General features: G+C 43.1%; 1 protein-coding gene across 1 annotated transcript in view; it reads right to left on the bottom strand.

Annotated features, from left to right (window-relative positions):
* The window catches only part of LOC140126350 (protocadherin gamma-C5-like), a 164,922-nt gene extending 153,358 nt beyond the window's left edge, over window positions 1–11,564 (bottom strand). The window contains exons 1-2 of the mRNA XM_072145720.1: window positions 11,469–11,564; window positions 9,437–9,572 (exon numbers count right to left, since the gene is read on the bottom strand). The gene's annotated coding sequence lies outside the window, so the exon portion shown is untranslated. The remainder of the gene's footprint in view (window positions 1–9,436; window positions 9,573–11,468) is intronic.
* Between the last annotated feature and the right edge of the window lie 6,317 nt (window positions 11,565–17,881).

The raw sequence follows: 17,881 nt of genomic DNA, 5'->3' as shown, positions 1-17,881 counted from the left end.
AAAGGGGTTCTCCAGTGACATACAAGTTAGCACCTATCCAGAGGACTGGGGGTGACTTCTTGATCGTTAAACATCTCAGTGAGGGGACTCAATATGGAACACGAAAACGGAGAACGTCGTAACCGTGAAGAGCAGAGCAGCCAGTCCCGCATGCACTGGCTGCTCCATCTAGTTCTATGAAGCTGACAGAGATAGCCTGCTCTCAGAGTGACCAGTGGTACAGAAAGCTGACTGTAGGGGTGGCCCGGGAGTCTAACAGCCTACTATGGTGGTGGCCCTGGAGTCTTACAACCAGCTCTGGGAGTAGCCAAGTAGTCTGACAGCGCACACTAGGGCTGGAACAGCGTTATGAACTGATGCAGGTTTTAGCGCAATTCTACGCCAGCAAAGGCCCTGCATAGAGATGTATGCCAAGGCCACTAGCCTCTGGGTAAATTAAGAGGAACCCTCCTGATGTTTTTGGGAGGAGGAGGTTTGGGATTTTCATCATACAACAGAGCATGATGCTAGCGTATGATAAATTCCCTCCATAGTACAATGCAAACCATATACGAGCTGATTGAGTAACGCCCTGTAGATATTTCAAGGAAACTCATTACAATGAAATGGAAATTGATTAAAGTTCACCTATTAAAAAACAAAAAGTACGGCCTCCTCCATAAACCCCTACAGCCGTCCTAACCATCACCAAAATAGATGAATATTCTACCATTTTAGTAGAAATAACCTTTAATCAATTTACCAAAAAGGTGGCCAAAGTAACCGGACCATATACCTTGCAACTCTGCTAACTGAACTGGTCAAAGACTTTCTACTTTACATTCTAAACACTAATATGATTTCTACACTCAACCTGCGCTATGCTGAACCTGGGGGTGGCCTTGGTGTCTTACAGTCCTGCTCTGGAGGTAGCCCAGGAGTCTTACAGCTCGTACTGGGGGTGGGCAAGGTGTCTTGTAGCCCTACTCTTGAGGTGACCCAGGAGTCTTACAGCTCATACTGGGGTGGACCTGGGTGACTTACAGCTCGAACTGTTGGTGAAACCAGGAGACTTACATCTGGAAATGGGATATGAAACAGCAGTCTTACAGCTTGCTCAGGGGCTGACACAGGTGTCTTCCAGCCTGCTTTTGGGGTAGCCCAATGGTCTAACAGCTCGCACTGTGGTAGGCCTCAGAGCCTTACAGGCCGATCTGGGGGTGACGCAGAAGTCTTCCATCCGGCCCCGATGGTGTTCCAGGGGTCCGCACAGGCGCAGGTTTTAGCACAACTTTAAGTCAGTTAGGGTATTTCATAAAGATGTACGCCAATGCTGCCAAATGTTAAATAATTAAAGAGGCTGGACCCTTCTGATATATCTGGTATGCTGATATATCCGATGCCAGCGTTTTCATCATACAATAGCGCACAATGTGCCAGAGTATGATAAAATCCTCCCATAGTACAATACAGAACCAGATACAAAGTCATTTGGTTACACTTTGTAAGGTTAACGGAAAACCAAGTAAAGGGGTTCTCCAGTGACATACAAGTTAGCACCTATCCAGAGGACTGGGGGTGACTTCTTGATCGTTAAACATCTCAGTGAGGGGACTCAATATGGAACACGAAAACGGAGAACGTCGTAACCGTGAAGAGCAGAGCAGCCAGTCCCGCATGCACTGGCTGCTCCATCTAGTTCTATGAAGCTGACAGAGATAGCCTGCTCTCAGAGTGACCAGTGGTACCGAAAGCTGACTGTAGGGGTGGCCCGGGAGTCTAACAGCCTACTATGGTGGTGGCCCTGGAGTCTTACAACCAGCTCTGGGAGTAGCCAAGTAGTCTGACAGCGCACACTAGGGCTGGAACAGCGTTATGAACTGATGCAGGTTTTAGCGCAATTCTACGCCAGCAAAGGCCCTGCATAGAGATGTATGCCAAGGCCACTAGCCTCTGGGTAAATTAAGAGGAACCCTCCTGATGTTTTTGGGAGGAGGAGGTTTGGGATTTTCATCATACAACAGAGCATGATGCTAGCGTATGATAAATTCCCTCCATAGTACAATGCAAACCATATACGAGCTGATTGAGTAACGCCCTGTAGATATTTCAAGGAAACTCATTACAATGAAATGGAAATTGATTAAAGTTCACCTATTAAAAAACAAAAAGTACGGCCTCCTCCATAAACCCCTACAGCCGTCCTAACCATCACCAAAATAGATGAATATTCTACCATTTTAGTAGAAATAACCTTTAATCAATTTACCAAAAAGGTGGCCAAAGTAACAGGACCATATACCTTGCAACTCTGCTAACTGAACTGGTCAAAGACTTTCTACTTTACATTCTAAACCCTATTATGATTTCTACACTCAACCTGCGCTATGCTGAACCTGGGGGTGGCCTTGGTGTCTTACAGTCCTGCTCTGGAGGTAGCCCTGGAGTCTTACAGCTCGTACTGGGGGTGGGCAAGGTGTCTTGTAGCCCTACTCTTGAGGTGACCCAGGAGTCTTACAGCTCATACTGGGGTGAACCTGGGTGACTTACAGCTCGAACTGTTGGTGAAACCAGGAGACTTACAGCTGGAAATGGGATATGAAACAGCAGTCTTACAGCTTGCTCAGGGGCTGACACAGGTGTCTTCCAGCCTGCTTTTGGGGTAGCCCAATGGTCTAACAGCTCGCATTGTGGTAGGCCTCAGAGCCTTACAGGCCGATCTGGGGGTGACGCAGAAGTCTTCCATCCGGCCCCGATGGTGTTCCAGGGGTCCGCACAGGCGCAGGTTTTAGCACAACTTTAAGTCAGTAAGGGTATTTCATAAAGATGTACGCCAATGCCGCCAAATGTTAAATAATTAAAGAGGCTGGACCCTTCTGATATATCTGGTATGCTGATATATCCGATGCCAGCGTTTTCATCATACAATAGCGCACAATGTGCCAGAGTATGATAAAATCCTCCCATAGTACAATACAGAACCAGATACAAAGTCATTTGGTTACACTTTGTAAGTTTAACGGAAAACCAAGTAAAGGGGTTCTCCAGTGACATACAAGTTAGCACCTATCCAGAGGACTGGGGGTGACTTCTTGATCGTTAAACATCTCAGTGAGGGGACTCAATATGGAACACGAAAACGGAGCACGTCGTAACCGTGAAGAGCAGAGCAGCCAGTCCCGCATGCACTGGCTGCTCCATCTAGTTCTATGAAGCTGACAGAGATAGCCTGCTCTCAGAGTGACCAGTGGTACCGAAAGCTGACTGTAGGGGTGGCCCGGGAGTCTAACAGCCTACTATGGTGGTGGCCCTGGAGTCTGAAAGCCAGCTCTGGGAGTAGCCACGTAGTCTGACAGCGCACACTAGGGCTGGAACAGCATTATGAACTGATGCAGGTTTTAGCGCAATTCTACGCCAGCAAAGGCCCTGCATAGAGATGTATGCCAGCGCCACTAGCCTCTGGGTAAATTTAAAGGAACCCTCCTGATGTTTTTGGGAGGAGGAGGTTTGGGGTTTTCATCATACAACAGAGCATGATGCTAGCGTATGATAAATTCCCTCCATAGTACAATGCAAACCATATACAAGCTGATTGAGTAACGCCCTGTAGATATTTCAAGGAAATTCATTACAATGAAATGGAAATTGATTAAAGTTCACCTATTAGAAAACAAAAAGTACGGCCTCCTCCATAAACCCCTACAGCCGTCCTAACCATCACCAAAATAGATGAATATTCTACCATTTTAGTAGAAATAACCTTTAATCAATTTACCAAAAAGGTGGCCAAAGTAACAGGACCATATACCTTGCAACTCTGCTAACTGAACTGGTCAAAGACTTTCTACTTTACATTCTAAACCCTATTATGATTTCTACACTCAACCTGCGCTATGCTGAACCTGGGGGTGGCCTTGGTGTCTTACAGCCCTGCTCTGGAGGTAGCCCTGGAGTCTTACAGCTCGTACTGGGGGTGGGCAAGGTGTCTTGTAGCCCTACTCTTGAGGTGACCCAGGAGTCTTACAGCTCATACTGGGGTGGACCTGGGTGACTTACAGCTCGAACTGTTGGTGAAACCAGGAGACTTACAGCTGGAAATGGGATATGAAACAGCAGTCTAACAGCTTGCTCAGGGGCTGACACAGGTGTCTTCCAGCCTGCTTTTGGGGTAGCCCAATGGTCTAACAGCTCGCACTGTGGTAGGCCTCAGAGCCTTACAGGCCGATCTGGGGGTGACGCAGAAGTCTTCCATCCGGCCCCGATGGTGTTCCAGGGGTCCGCACAGGCGCAGGTTTTAGCACAACTTTAAGTCAGGTAGGGTATTTCATAAAGATGTACGCCAATGCCGCCAAATGTTAAATAATTAAAGAGGCTGGACCCTTCTGATATATCTGGTATGCTGATATATCCGATGCCAGCGTTTTCATCATACAATAGCGCACAATGTGCCAGAGTATGATAAAATCCTCCCATAGTACAATACAGAACCAGATACAAAGTCATTTGGTTACACTTTGTAAGGTTAACGGAAAACCAAGTAAAGGGGTTCTCCAGTGACATACAAGTTAGCACCTATCCAGAGGACTGGGGGTGACTTCTTGATCGTTAAACATCTCAGTGAGGGGACTCAATATGGAACACGAAAACGGAGCACGTCGTAGCCGTGAAGAGCAGAGCAGCCAGTCCTGCATGCACTGGCTGCTCCATCTAGTTCTATGAAGCTGACAGAGATAGCCTGCTCTCAGAGTGACCAGTGGTACCGAAAGCTGACTGTAGGGGTGGCCCGGGAGTCTAACAGCCTACTATGGTGGTGGCCCTGGAGTCTTACAGCCAGCTCTTGGAGTAGCCAAGTAGTCTGACAGCGCACACTAGGGCTGGAACAGCGTTATGAACTGATGCAGGTTTTTGCGCAATTCTACGCCAGCAAAGGCCCTGCATAGAGATGTATGCCAGGGCCACTAGCCTCTGGGTAAATTAAGAGGAACCCTCCTGATGTTTTTGGGAGGAGGAGGTTTGGGATTTTCATCATACAACAGAGCATGATGCTAGCGTATGATAAATTCCCTCCATAGTACAATGCAAACCATATACGAGGTGATTGAGTAACGCCCTGTAGATATTTCAAGGAAACCCATTACAATGAAATGTAAATTGATTAAAGTTCACCTATTAAAAAACAAAAAGTACGGCCTCCTCCATAAACCCCTACAGCCGTCCTAACCATCACCAAAATAGATGAATATTCTACCATTTTAGTAGAAATAACCTTTAATCAATTTACCAAAAAGGTGGCCAAAGTAACAGGACCATATACCTTGCAACTCTGCTAACTGAACTGGTCAAAGACTTTCTACTTTACATTCTAAACACTATTATGATTTCTACACTCAACCTGCGCTATGCTGAACCTGGGGGTGGCCTTGGTGTCTTACAGTCCTGCTCTGGAGGTAGCCCTGGAGTCTTACAGCTCGTACTGGGGTTGGGCAAGGTGTCTTGTAGCCCTACTCTTGAGGTGACCCAGGAGTCTTACAGCTCATACTGGGGTGGACCTGGGTGACTTACAGCTCGAACTGTTGGTGAAACCAGGAGACTTACATCTGGAAATGGGATATGAAACAGCAGTCTTACAGCTTGCTCAGGGGCTGACACAGGTGTCTTCCAGCCTGCTTTTGGGGTAGCCCAATGGTCTAACAGCTCGCACTGTGGTAGGCCTCAGAGCCTTACAGGCCGATCTGGGGGTGACGCAGAAGTCTTCCATCCGGCCCCGATGGTGTTCCAGGGGTCCGCACAGGCGCAGGTTTTAGCACAACTTTAAGTCAGTTAGGGTATTTCATAAAGATGTACGCCAATGCTGCCAAATGTTAAATAATTAAAGAGGCTGGACCCTTCTGATATATCTGGTATGCTGATATATCCGATGCCAGCGTTTTCATCATACAATAGCGCAGAATGTGCCAGAGTATGATAAAATCCTCCCATAGTACAATACAGAACCAGATACAAAGTCATTTGGTTACACTTTGTAAGGTTAACGGAAAACCAAGTAAAGGGGTTCTCCAGTGACATACAAGTTAGCACCTATCCAGAGGACTGGGGGTGACTTCTTGATCGTTAAACATCTCAGTGAGGGGACTCAATATGGAACACGAAAACGGAGAACGTCGTAACCGTGAAGAGCAGAGCAGCCAGTCCCGCATGCACTGGCTGCTCCATCTAGTTCTATGAAGCTGACAGAGATAGCCTGCTCTCAGAGTGACCAGTGGTACCGAAAGCTGACTGTAGGGGTGGCCCGGGAGTCTAACAGCCTACTATGGTGGTGGCCCTGGAGTCTTACAACCAGCTCTGGGAGTAGCCAAGTAGTCTGACAGCGCACACTAGGGCTGGAACAGCGTTATGAACTGATGCAGGTTTTAGCGCAATTCTACGCCAGCAAAGGCCCTGCATAGAGATGTATGCCAAGGCCACTAGCCTCTGGGTAAATTAAGAGGAACCCTCCTGATGTTTTTGGGAGGAGGAGGTTTGGGATTTTCATCATACAACAGAGCATGATGCTAGCGTATGTTAAATTCCCTCCATAGTACAATGCAAACCATATACGAGCTGATTGAGTAACGCCCTGTAGATATTTCAAGGAAACTCATTACAATGAAATGGAAATTGATTAAAGTTCACCTATTAAAAAACAAAAAGTACGGCCTCCTCCATAAACCCCTACAGCCGTCCTAACCATCACCAAAATAGATGAATATTCTACCATTTTAGTAGAAATAACCTTTAATCAATTTACCAAAAAGGTGGCCAAAGTAACAGGACCATATACCTTGCAACTCTGCTAACTGAACTGGTCAAAGACTTTCTACTTTACATTCTAAACACTATTATGATTTCTACACTCAACCTGCGCTATGCTGAACCTGGGGGTGGCCTTGGTGTCTTACAGTCCTGCTCTGGAGGTAGCCCTGGAGTCTTACAGCTCGTACTGGGGTTGGGCAAGGTGTCTTGTAGCCCTACTCTTGAGGTGACCCAGGAGTCTTACAGCTCATACTGGGGTGGACCTGGGTGACTTACAGCTCGAACTGTTGGTGAAACCAGGAGACTTACATCTGGAAATGGGATATGAAACAGCAGTCTTACAGCTTGCTCAGGGGCTGACACAGGTGTCTTCCAGCCTGCTTTTGGGGTAGCCCAATGGTCTAACAGCTCGCACTGTGGTAGGCCTCAGAGCCTTACAGGCCGATCTGGGGGTGACGCAGAAGTCTTCCATCCAGCCCCGATGATGTTCCAGGGGTCCGCACAGGCGCAGGTTTTAGCACAACTTTAAGTCAGGTATGGTATTTCATAAAGATGTACGCCGAGCCGCCAAATGCTAAATAATTAAAGAGGCTGGACCCTTCTGATATATCTGGCATGCTGATATATCCGGTGCCAGCGTTTTCATCATACAATAGCGCACGATGTGCCAGATTATGATAAATTCCTCCCATAGTACAATACAGAACCAGATACAAAGTCATTTGGTTACGCTTTGTAATGTTAACGGAAAACCAAGTAAAGGGGTTCTCCAGTGACATACAAGTTAGCACCTATCCAGAGGACTGGAGGTGACTTCTTGATCGTTAAAAGTCTCAGTGATGGGACTCAATATGGAACACGAAAACGGAGCACGTCGTAACCGTGAAGAGGAGAGCAGCCAGTCCCGCATGCACTGGCTGCTCCATCTAGTTCTATGACGCTGACAGAGATAGCCTGCTCTCAGAGTGACCAGTGGTACTGATAGCTGACTGTAGGGGTGGCCCAGGAGTCTAACATCCTACTATGGTGGTGGCCCTGGAGTCTGACAGCCAGCTCTGGGAGTAGCCAAGTAGTCTGACAGCGCACACTAGGGCTGGAACAGCTATATGAACTGATGCAGGTTTTAGTGCCTGCATCAATTTTGAAGTCAAATCCTGCGGTTTGTCCGAATCTGTCGGATCCTCCAATGGCCCTTCCCCCAATTTGTGGCGCCAAAATTCAATCACATGCGTCAAAAAATGCCTTTTAAATCCATGTCCCAGCGGCAAAAATCAGACATCATCGAGATGTCCGACGAAAGTGCGGTCCCGCGGGGCCCTTATTAAATGTGCCAGAGTATGATAAAATTATCTCATAGTAAAATACAGAACCAGTTACAAGGTCATTGATTGCGTTTTGTATAGGTTATGGAAAACCAATTAAAGGATTTCTCCAGGTACATACAAGTTAGACCCTATCCAAAGGATAGGGTCTAACTTCATGATCATTAACGGTCTTGTATGGAACATGAAAACTGAGAATGTCAAAACCCGTGATGAGGAGAGCTGCCAGTCACATATGCACTGGCTGCTCCATTCGTTTCTGTAGTGACAGACCCAGCCTGAGAGTTGCCTATGGTTCTCATCCTGCAGACTTGACAAGCATAGTGCATAGTGCAGTTTGCATTGTTTTTGACAAATGTGGGGTAATGTGCCAGTGTATGATGAATTCCCTCCATACTACAATGCAAAACCATACACATAGTGATTAGGTTAAGACGTGTTAATGCTTATGGAAAACCAGTTAAAATTAATTGGAAAGTAATTAAAATTCACCTTTTAAAAAACAAAACATACAGCCTCCCCCATATACTTCTACAGCAGTCCTAGCCATCACCAAAATAGGTGAATATTCTACCATTTTAGTAGAAATAACCTTTTAACTAAAATTTACCAAATATGTGGACAAAGTATAATATACCTTGCAACTCTGATAACTTAACTGGTCAAAGACCTGAGTATTACTACTCTGATCCTGTATATACATAGTTTGTGGATATCACAGTACTATTACTCCTATCCTACTCCTATGTGGATATCACAGTACTGCTTCTCTTATTCTGAATTTGTAGTACATGGATATCACAGCCCTTGTCCTATCCTGTATATACTGTATAGTATAGGGATATAGTCATAGGACTACTACTACGATCCTGTATATATATCATGGGAATATCAAAGTGCTATTACTATTATAATACAATATACTATCTATCTATCCAGATACCACTACTACTATCTATATCCTGTAAAAGTATTATAGCCAGTAGTCAATTATTATATAGGCAGTTTGGTTTGTGGCACAGGTCCCGCAGATTGTAGCCCGCAGAATGGACAAATCTTACATTCCCCACAAAGCTCGATTCTAGCACCAAATGTAGGAAGTGAATTTAATACTTGTAGAGGCTATAATATTTATACATCTCACAGTACTACTATTCCTATCCTTCATATATAGTATATATACAGTATATATATAGTATAGTATATACTATATATATCACATTTCATCGACTCCTATCCTGTATATATAGATAGATATCATACTACTACTACAATTTAGGAAATTGTCTAAAATGTATGACAACAACTGCCCTCCCCGCCAAGATAAGGGCCTGAGCACTTACCTTCTTCCTGTTCTTTCATCATCTAGGACTTCAGTCCAGGTCTTGAGGTCTCTTGTGATCCAGGAGACCAGGTCTCCACGTCCTTCTCCTAGCTCTGCCACCTAAAGAATGACTCGAATGCACCGATATTCATACCCTGAAAGGTAAGCAGTACTTCAGAATATTGCTCCTGATTGAACGTCTATGACATCATACACTTTGTGACTACATAATAGCCAGTGTTCTATCCCAACATGTTGCTTGGCCATGTTTACTGGACTGCAGTTACTATGGCGGCCATGGCTAACATGCAAAAATAAGCAGTTTTAGTAGAACTAGGATAAGTTGTTATTATAAGTTGTCAAATAAAGATTTTAGTGTCAGTATTACATAACATTTACCATTTATAACTTATTTCCAGTAAAATATGAACACCTATAAATCTAATGTGTTGACAGTTCTACTCCTCCTATTCTGTATATTTAGTGATATCATAGTAATAGTACTCCTAGCCTGAATATATATTATGGGAATAGCATACTAATGTTATTTCTAGCCTGTATATATAGTACTGGGATATATCACAGTACTACTACTCATCCTGTATTTATGGTATAGAGATATCACACTACTACTCCCATCATTTAGATATAGTTTGGGAATATCACAGGACTACTACTCCTATTGTGTTTATATACTATGGTGTTATCGTACTACTAACTATTTATATCCTGTATATACAGTACTAGCATTAGTGGATTGTAAAATAGGCAGTTTTGATGGTAACCAGGGGACCTAAACCTTTTGGAGGCCCACGGCCTGCTTAACCATCAATTAAATTTGATACCGAGGCAGACCTTCACTCATGAAATCCTTGTAAATACATACACACACACACACACACATATATATATAGATAGATATATATATATATATGTTCCTGCTCACAACACACAAGTATACAAGGGTCATTTCAGGACCTTTGAAGGTCCTCTAAAGGTCTTGAAACCACTAGGAGCTATAATATTCATACAGCCCAGGGCCCATAGCAATGTTAATCTGCCCTGAGTATAGTATTGCTTCTCTTATTCTGAATATATAGTGTATGGATATCACAGCACTTCTCCTATCCTGTATACATAGTATGGGGATGTCACAGGACTACTACTCCTATCTTGTATATATAGTATGGAGATATCACAGTACTGCTCCTTCTATCTTGTATATATAGGATGGAGATATCACAGCACTCCTCCTATCCTGTATATATAGTATGGGGATGTCACAGGACTACTACTCCGATCCTTTATATATCATGGGAATATCACAGTACTATTAGTCTTATACTTTATATAGTATGGGGGCTAATACCACTACTCATATCCTGTATATACTGTATGGTGATATCATATTACTATATATATATATATATATATATATATATATATATATATATATATATATATATATATCCTTTATAAATAGTACTTGCAGATGTTGATTATAATATAGGCAGTTTGAGTGGTGGCTCAGGTCCCAAGCCTCATGGGGGCCTAGGCCACCCTGACCACCAATTAAATTTGATACTGAGAATGATCTTCACTCATGAAACCATCATATATACATGTTCCAGCTCTCAATACACATGTACACAAGAGCCATTTCAGGACCTTTGAAGGTCCTCTAAAGGTACTAAAAGGTCAGATTGTAGCAGGCAAAAGGGACATATTCTCCATTCCCCGCAAAGCTTAATTCTAGCACCATGTGTAGGTGAATTCCAGAATGTAGTGAATTTAAGACTTGTAGGAGTTAGAATACTCATACAGCCTAAGGCCCATGGCAGTCTTAATCTGACCTGAGTACTTGGATATTATAGTACTACTCTTCCTATCCAATATATATAGCATGGGGATATCACAGTACTACTACTTATATCCTATATATATATATATAGAATGGGGATATCATACTACTACTACAATGTATACAAGGAAATTGTGTAAAATCTATGACAATTGCCATCCCCCTCCAAGATAAGGGCCTGAGCACTTACCTTCATTCCTGTTCTTTATTCATCTATGCCTTTTGGTAAGGTCTTGGGGTCCTGTGGTACAGGTGACCAGGTTTCCACATCCTTCTCCTAGCTCTGCCACCTGCAGAATGACCTGAGTGCCTGTCGCTCGCCGGTATTTATACCCTGGCAGGTGGGCGGGACTTCAGAAGATTACTCCTGATTGGTCGGTCCAGCTTGGTAGAGCTGTAGAATCTTACTTCTGATTGGCCAGTAACAATAGCTTCTCCTGATTGGTTAGATTAGATGGGTGTGGCTGCAACACCTTGCTTTTGATTGGTCGGTTTCTGGTGCGTCTATGACATCATACCCATTGTGACATCATAATAGCAAGTGTTCTATCCCAAGATGTTCCTTGGCCATGTTTACTAGACTGCAGTTACCATGGCAACAATGACCTACTTGCAAAAACTGAGCAGTTTTAGTAGAACTAGGATATAAGTTGTCATTTACCATTTATGAACTATTTCCAGAAAAAAAGGAAAGCCCATTTATCAATGTGGTAGTAACTGGTCTACCGCATGTCCTATAAATATAGTATGGAAATATCAGTATTACTTCTTTTATCTTGTATCTATATTATAGGGATATCACAGTACTACTACTCTTATCCTATAAATTGCATTATCCCTTCATATACATTACACTACTCCTCCCATCCTTTATTCATAGTTTGGGGATATCAGAATACTACTACTATCCTGTAAATATCCTGTGGGGATATAATAGTACTAACGCCCAAACCCTTTGTCTGTGTGTGTGTATATATATATATATATATATATATATATATATATATATATATAGATATATAATAAATATATATATATATATATGTATATATATTATATATATGTATATATATGTATATTATGACACGTGTGAATAAACCAGTATGCTTTGCACAGATTGAAGATGTATACAAAAAATAGGCAGCACTCCGTGGTAGCAATCAAAGTTCAAGGGTAAAGTTTATTCCATAGCAGCAACTTTTCGCTAGTGGCACCTACCTTTTTCAAGAATAATACAAGTGAACACATACCACCTAACATAGTGGTTTAAGTAGATGAAGGGGCACATTTACTTACCCGGTCCAGTCGCGATCCCGCTGCGCGTTGTCTGATGAGGATTCGGGTCTGCTGGGATTCACTAAGGTTGTGCGCCCGGAGTTCACCTTCTTCTTCCTGGTGCATGTAAGTGCTTGATATTGCGACACAAATAGTTTTTTAAATTGCACGGTTTTTCTGATTCTGTAGGGTTGTCTGATGGCCATGTCCCTCGATTTCTGTCGTGTGAAAGCCAGCGCCGATGCGCCACAATCCGATCGCGTGCACCAAAATCCCGGGGCAATTCGGCACAAAACGGCAATATTCGGGTAACCCGTCTAAAGTATGGCGTTCGGACCCATAGTAAATGAGCCCCAAAGTGTACAAATAACAGCATCATAAGTATAAATTAATATTGACATTGCAGAGTTCATATACAACATTTGTATAGAGTGTGAAAATACATATCTCCGTGACAATAAAGTGCAATAGTGTATCCTGCGAAGAAGACATAGGTTGTTTTTATAGTATTAAAAACTGGTTTTCTGTAACTCTGGTTGTGGTACATTAGTTTCCTGGTTTGGTAAACTTCTGTGTGAATGAGTGTGAATGACTTCTTATTCTACTTCTCTCATTAGGCTGGCCACCTAATGCTCTATTCTCTTCTGTCTAGTATTACCACCTGGGAGCTGTGTACCAAAACCAGGGAATGTGCTGTTACAATGTAAAACTATGTAATAAATGTTATGTTCTACTTACCTGCAGCATGGTCTGTCTGCTCTGACCTTATAAGAAACACCACAGTTGCAGGCCAGCAGCAACTCTGGTGTTTTATAGGGGAAGCTGCAGAGAATTGTGGGAATTTTCAATTGTATAAAAGGTGGTACCTCAATTTCCTGTAACATGTTTTATCCAGCAATTGTCTCTGGGCTTCTGCCTCGTGGATATATCTAGGCCATAAAACAATATTCCCCCCCTTGTCCGCCTGCTACAAAAATATATCCCATTACATCCAGGTGTGGCAGCACGCAGGTCGAAAAACCTACGGGATATATTAGTCAAAAGTCATCATGAAAGTAAACACACTCTTGACAATAAAGGCCCAAAATGGGGATGCAAACCTTTTGGCGGCTGTGTAGCCTGCCCTAATATCATCAAAACTGAAACTTTCACAGATTCAGAAGGTCAGAAAGAATACAATATTACACACACAATTTCCTGCAATTTCCTTGTGGCATGATCTACATCGGTCTGACCACTAGAGAACTTAAAATTATGGTACGGGAGCATGTACAGGACATCAAGGCAGCAAGTAATCCTGAATTTTGCACTGACGGACTCCCAGTGGCCAGACACTTTAAGGAACACCACCAATGCAATCCGAAACTCCTCCAGCTCTGCGGTATAGACCACATCAAAAACAATATCAGGGGAGGCCCTGTAGCACAAACATTAGCACAATGTGAAATGAGGTGGATTTGGACCCTCACACTATTGAATCCACAAGGCCTTAATGAGACCCTGAGCTATGCGCCATTTCTCTGACACTGGGTTTTTTTAAATTAACTTTTCTTGTTTTTATCAGCACCTGTCACGCTTGTCTGTATGTTCAATTATCATGTTTTTACTTACTTTCTCTTTCTCCATTCAGAAGGTGCTGCATATTATGTCCCTATGGTGACCTGAGCATATGGATGCTATCTGAGTTATCTACAAGCATACCTCTAACAACTTATAAACTATAAACATGGAGACCGACGACAGTGTTGAAGTAACATTGGATCCCGACAACATGGTGATGCTTTGAGACTGATTTTTAGTTTAGGCCCACTACCGACACGGATGTCTTTGTATCCAAACTATACTTTACATTACAGTTTACATGTTGAAATGCTCATTAACTGTTTACGTACAAGCTAGTATTGAAATATGTCTATGTGATACATCCCAACTAAAAAAAAGTCAAACTCATAGTTATGTTATTTGAATTCACATGTTGTTGTAGTGTAATAGTGCATACGATTGTCAAATTTCTTCATTTTTTTGTATTAATTTTCTATAGGCAAAGACAACTACCTGCTAATACCCAAATGCCCTATATGGTGTTCACTTGCAAATAGGTAAAAACTTGGTACATGTCTTATCTGATGTCACTAATTAACACGTATATTTGTGTATGTATATAAATAATTTTTATGAATCGTGGGCTTATCCCACAGAGTAGGACACAATGCATATAGCACTTATCACTTTAATTTGCACGTTGTACCTGCACATTGCATTATAATTCTTGCACTGTTTTTAGCACTCTTTTGTTAATTGTATATATGTCATTTTTTAATTTTTAATATTTTTAAAATATTCTTGTACTTATGCACCACAAATTATCTTCATCACGTAGGTAATATAGATTACGTCTTATATGTAAAACCTCACTTTCAGAAGGGTGAGACATGTCTCGAACAAATACCACTCCATATGAAGGGTTAATTTAGGTAGAATCTTTATATTGTTTATTCAGTAAAGAGATGCGGAATTCAATGTATAAGAGAACATTGGGAATGTAATTCTGTGACTGTTTTCTTTGTGTTTTGGTATTACCAATTAACATATGAAATACCCATGTGTTAAGCAACACATGCCCCGATATGGACCCTCTCACCTGTCATTCAAGCAGCCGGCTGGATGTGTGTGGATGCGGTGGGCAGGGGCGAACTGGGAATTTAAAGTGGCCCTGGAAAAAACTGTTAAAGTGGCCCCATTCTGTGGGCGGGGTCAAAACAAGTAGGCGTGTCCATGTGATGTGGGTGGAGTTACAAACTGTTTATAGAAGGTCTAAATGAACATATACAGCACATAGAAAGAAACTCATACTACCTACAGGAATAAACCTTCTTTTTTAAGAGAACACAACTTAATACTACAATACCTTCTCCGATAAACAAAAAAGTAACTACTATAAAACTGCCTCCTATGTACAGCGATATAACAACTATAATACTGCCCCCTATGTACAAGAATATAACTACTATAATACTGCCCCCTATATACAAGAATACATTTACTATAATACTGTCCCCTATGTACAAGAATATATTTACTATAATACTGTCCCCTATGTACAAGAATATAACTACTATAATACTGCCCCCTATGTACAAGAATATAACTACTATAATACTGCCCCCTATATATAATATAACTACTATAATACTGCTCCCTATGTACTAGAAAATAACTACTATAATACTGCCCCCTATATATAAGAATATAACTACTATAATTCTGCCCCTATGTACAAGAATATAACTACTATAATACTGCCTCCTATGTACAAGAATATAACTACTATAATACTGCCCACTATGTACAAGAATATAACTACTATAATACTGCCCCCTATGTACAAGAATATAACTACTATAATACTGCCTCCTAGAGGTGAGGTTGTGTGATAGTTGAGCTCCTGACCCAATCTGATGTCTGGAGACAGCCCAGGGCAGGGCCACCCTGGGCTGGGAAGTTCCCCAAGCAAGGCCCAGGCTCCAAGGCCTAATCCGGCAGATAACACCAAGCCAGCTCAAACAAGGGATGTTAATCCCAAAGTTTCTGTTAATGGAACAAATGTCGGCAGTGCAAGTAGGAAAGTTTGTGTGGACAATGAAGAAGCATGAAGCATGAAGCTGGTAAAACAACCTACCAGTGAAAATGTTGGATCATCTGTGAGCAGAGCAAAAGTGCCTGAAAGTCCAAAGGCAAGTAACATGCAGAGAGTGCAGCAGCCTCCATCCCAGGCCTCAGGTGGACAATCCAACTCCACCCCGGGCAGGCAGAGGAGAACATCACTGGAGAGGCAGACAATCCAGGAGAACCTGCAGCAGAGTGTGGTGTTACCAGCTGAGCGCACCAGGTCTGGGGGAATGCAGGCTGTGAAGGAGACCAGAGGCAGCCAAGAATTCAGATCAAGAAATGCCACCAGTGTCGTCTCTGCAAGTCATCCAGGACTCCATTCAGGAGATTGTGACCCCCGAGCAGCGACAATGACTGCAAAATGCCAGAAGTCACAGAACTTTGTACGAAAATCGCAAGGTCCAGTACCAGGTAAAAGCAGTCATGGCGTATCAAAAGGATCCAGTACTGCAAGCAGGCCGGAACAACACCCCAGCAGCAAACTGCAGCCCACAGAGCCATCACCAGAGCTGCAGCTGGCCGCTCAGATACCAGGACTGGTGAGAAAAATGGAGACATTGAAAAAACAAAAGCTGTACCTGCAAAAACAGATAGATCAGTGATGGCAAACCTTTTAAACACTGAGTGCCCAAACTATAACCAAAACCTGTGTATTTTTCGCAAAGTGCCAATGCAACAATTTAAGCAGTAACTTATTACTCCCTGCTCTTTCACGGGTTTAAATTGTGTAGGCACCTGAGGACACCAATACAGTAGGAGGAAGGAGAAAAAGTTTGGATTATCATTGTAGCTTCCTGCTGGGGTCCTGGGCTGCCTGGGACTGCAAGGGGCCTTGAGTCCTGTTTGGCAAACTCTACCCTGAGGTGTTGGCAAGGGTGCCCATTTAGAGGGCTCTGAGTGCCACCTCTGGCACCCGTGCCATAGGTTCGCCACCACTGAGATAGATTGTACCTATATGCTAAAGACAGCGAACCCAGGGAAGCAGAACCTGCTGAACAACAAGCTGGACTCCCTGGCCAAACAGCTTTCTGATACTGTGCAGGAGATGGACGCCGCTATTGAGAAAATGGGACCAGTTGGAGAGACCTTCAGGAACCAGCAGAGGTTTGAGGGAGACCAGGCCTCAACATCCAGGTGTGAGACCCCACAGCCCCATGTAAGACCCATTCTGCAACCAGCAACTCTGCCTTTTGAGGAGGGAGAAATTTACAAAAAGAGGCAACAACAGCCAAGTCCTGCAGCAGCTCCCAGTAAGGTACTACAAGTCCCAGCAGTCCCTAATGAGGTACTACAAATCCCAGTAGTCAGTAGACCTGATATCAGCAGTGATGTGAAGGAGGCACCACAAGTCCCAGGAGGCAGCGCACTGCAGGAGGACTCTGGACTCATACCTGAAGGTAACACTGTATCTGTACCCAAAGGTATACCTGAGCAGGACTGTGAGGTTCAGGATACATCTGAGCAGGACATTCAGGACTGTGATCTGCAGTCCTGCAGTAATGCTGATCATGTTGCAGATGTGCCTGATATTGCTGATGTCTCTGTTGTTGCTATTTCTGAGGTTTCTGTGTGTGATAATGTCCCAGCTGAGGAGTCATCCCATATACAATCTATGGCACCTGGTGACACAGATAGCACTGATGTTGTTGTGAAGGGTGA

Source organism: Engystomops pustulosus, chromosome 4 (genome assembly GCF_040894005.1).
Source record: "Engystomops pustulosus chromosome 4, aEngPut4.maternal, whole genome shotgun sequence".
Lineage (NCBI taxonomy): Eukaryota > Metazoa > Chordata > Amphibia > Anura > Leptodactylidae > Engystomops > Engystomops pustulosus.
This window is presented reverse-complemented; position numbering and strand designations above follow the sequence as displayed.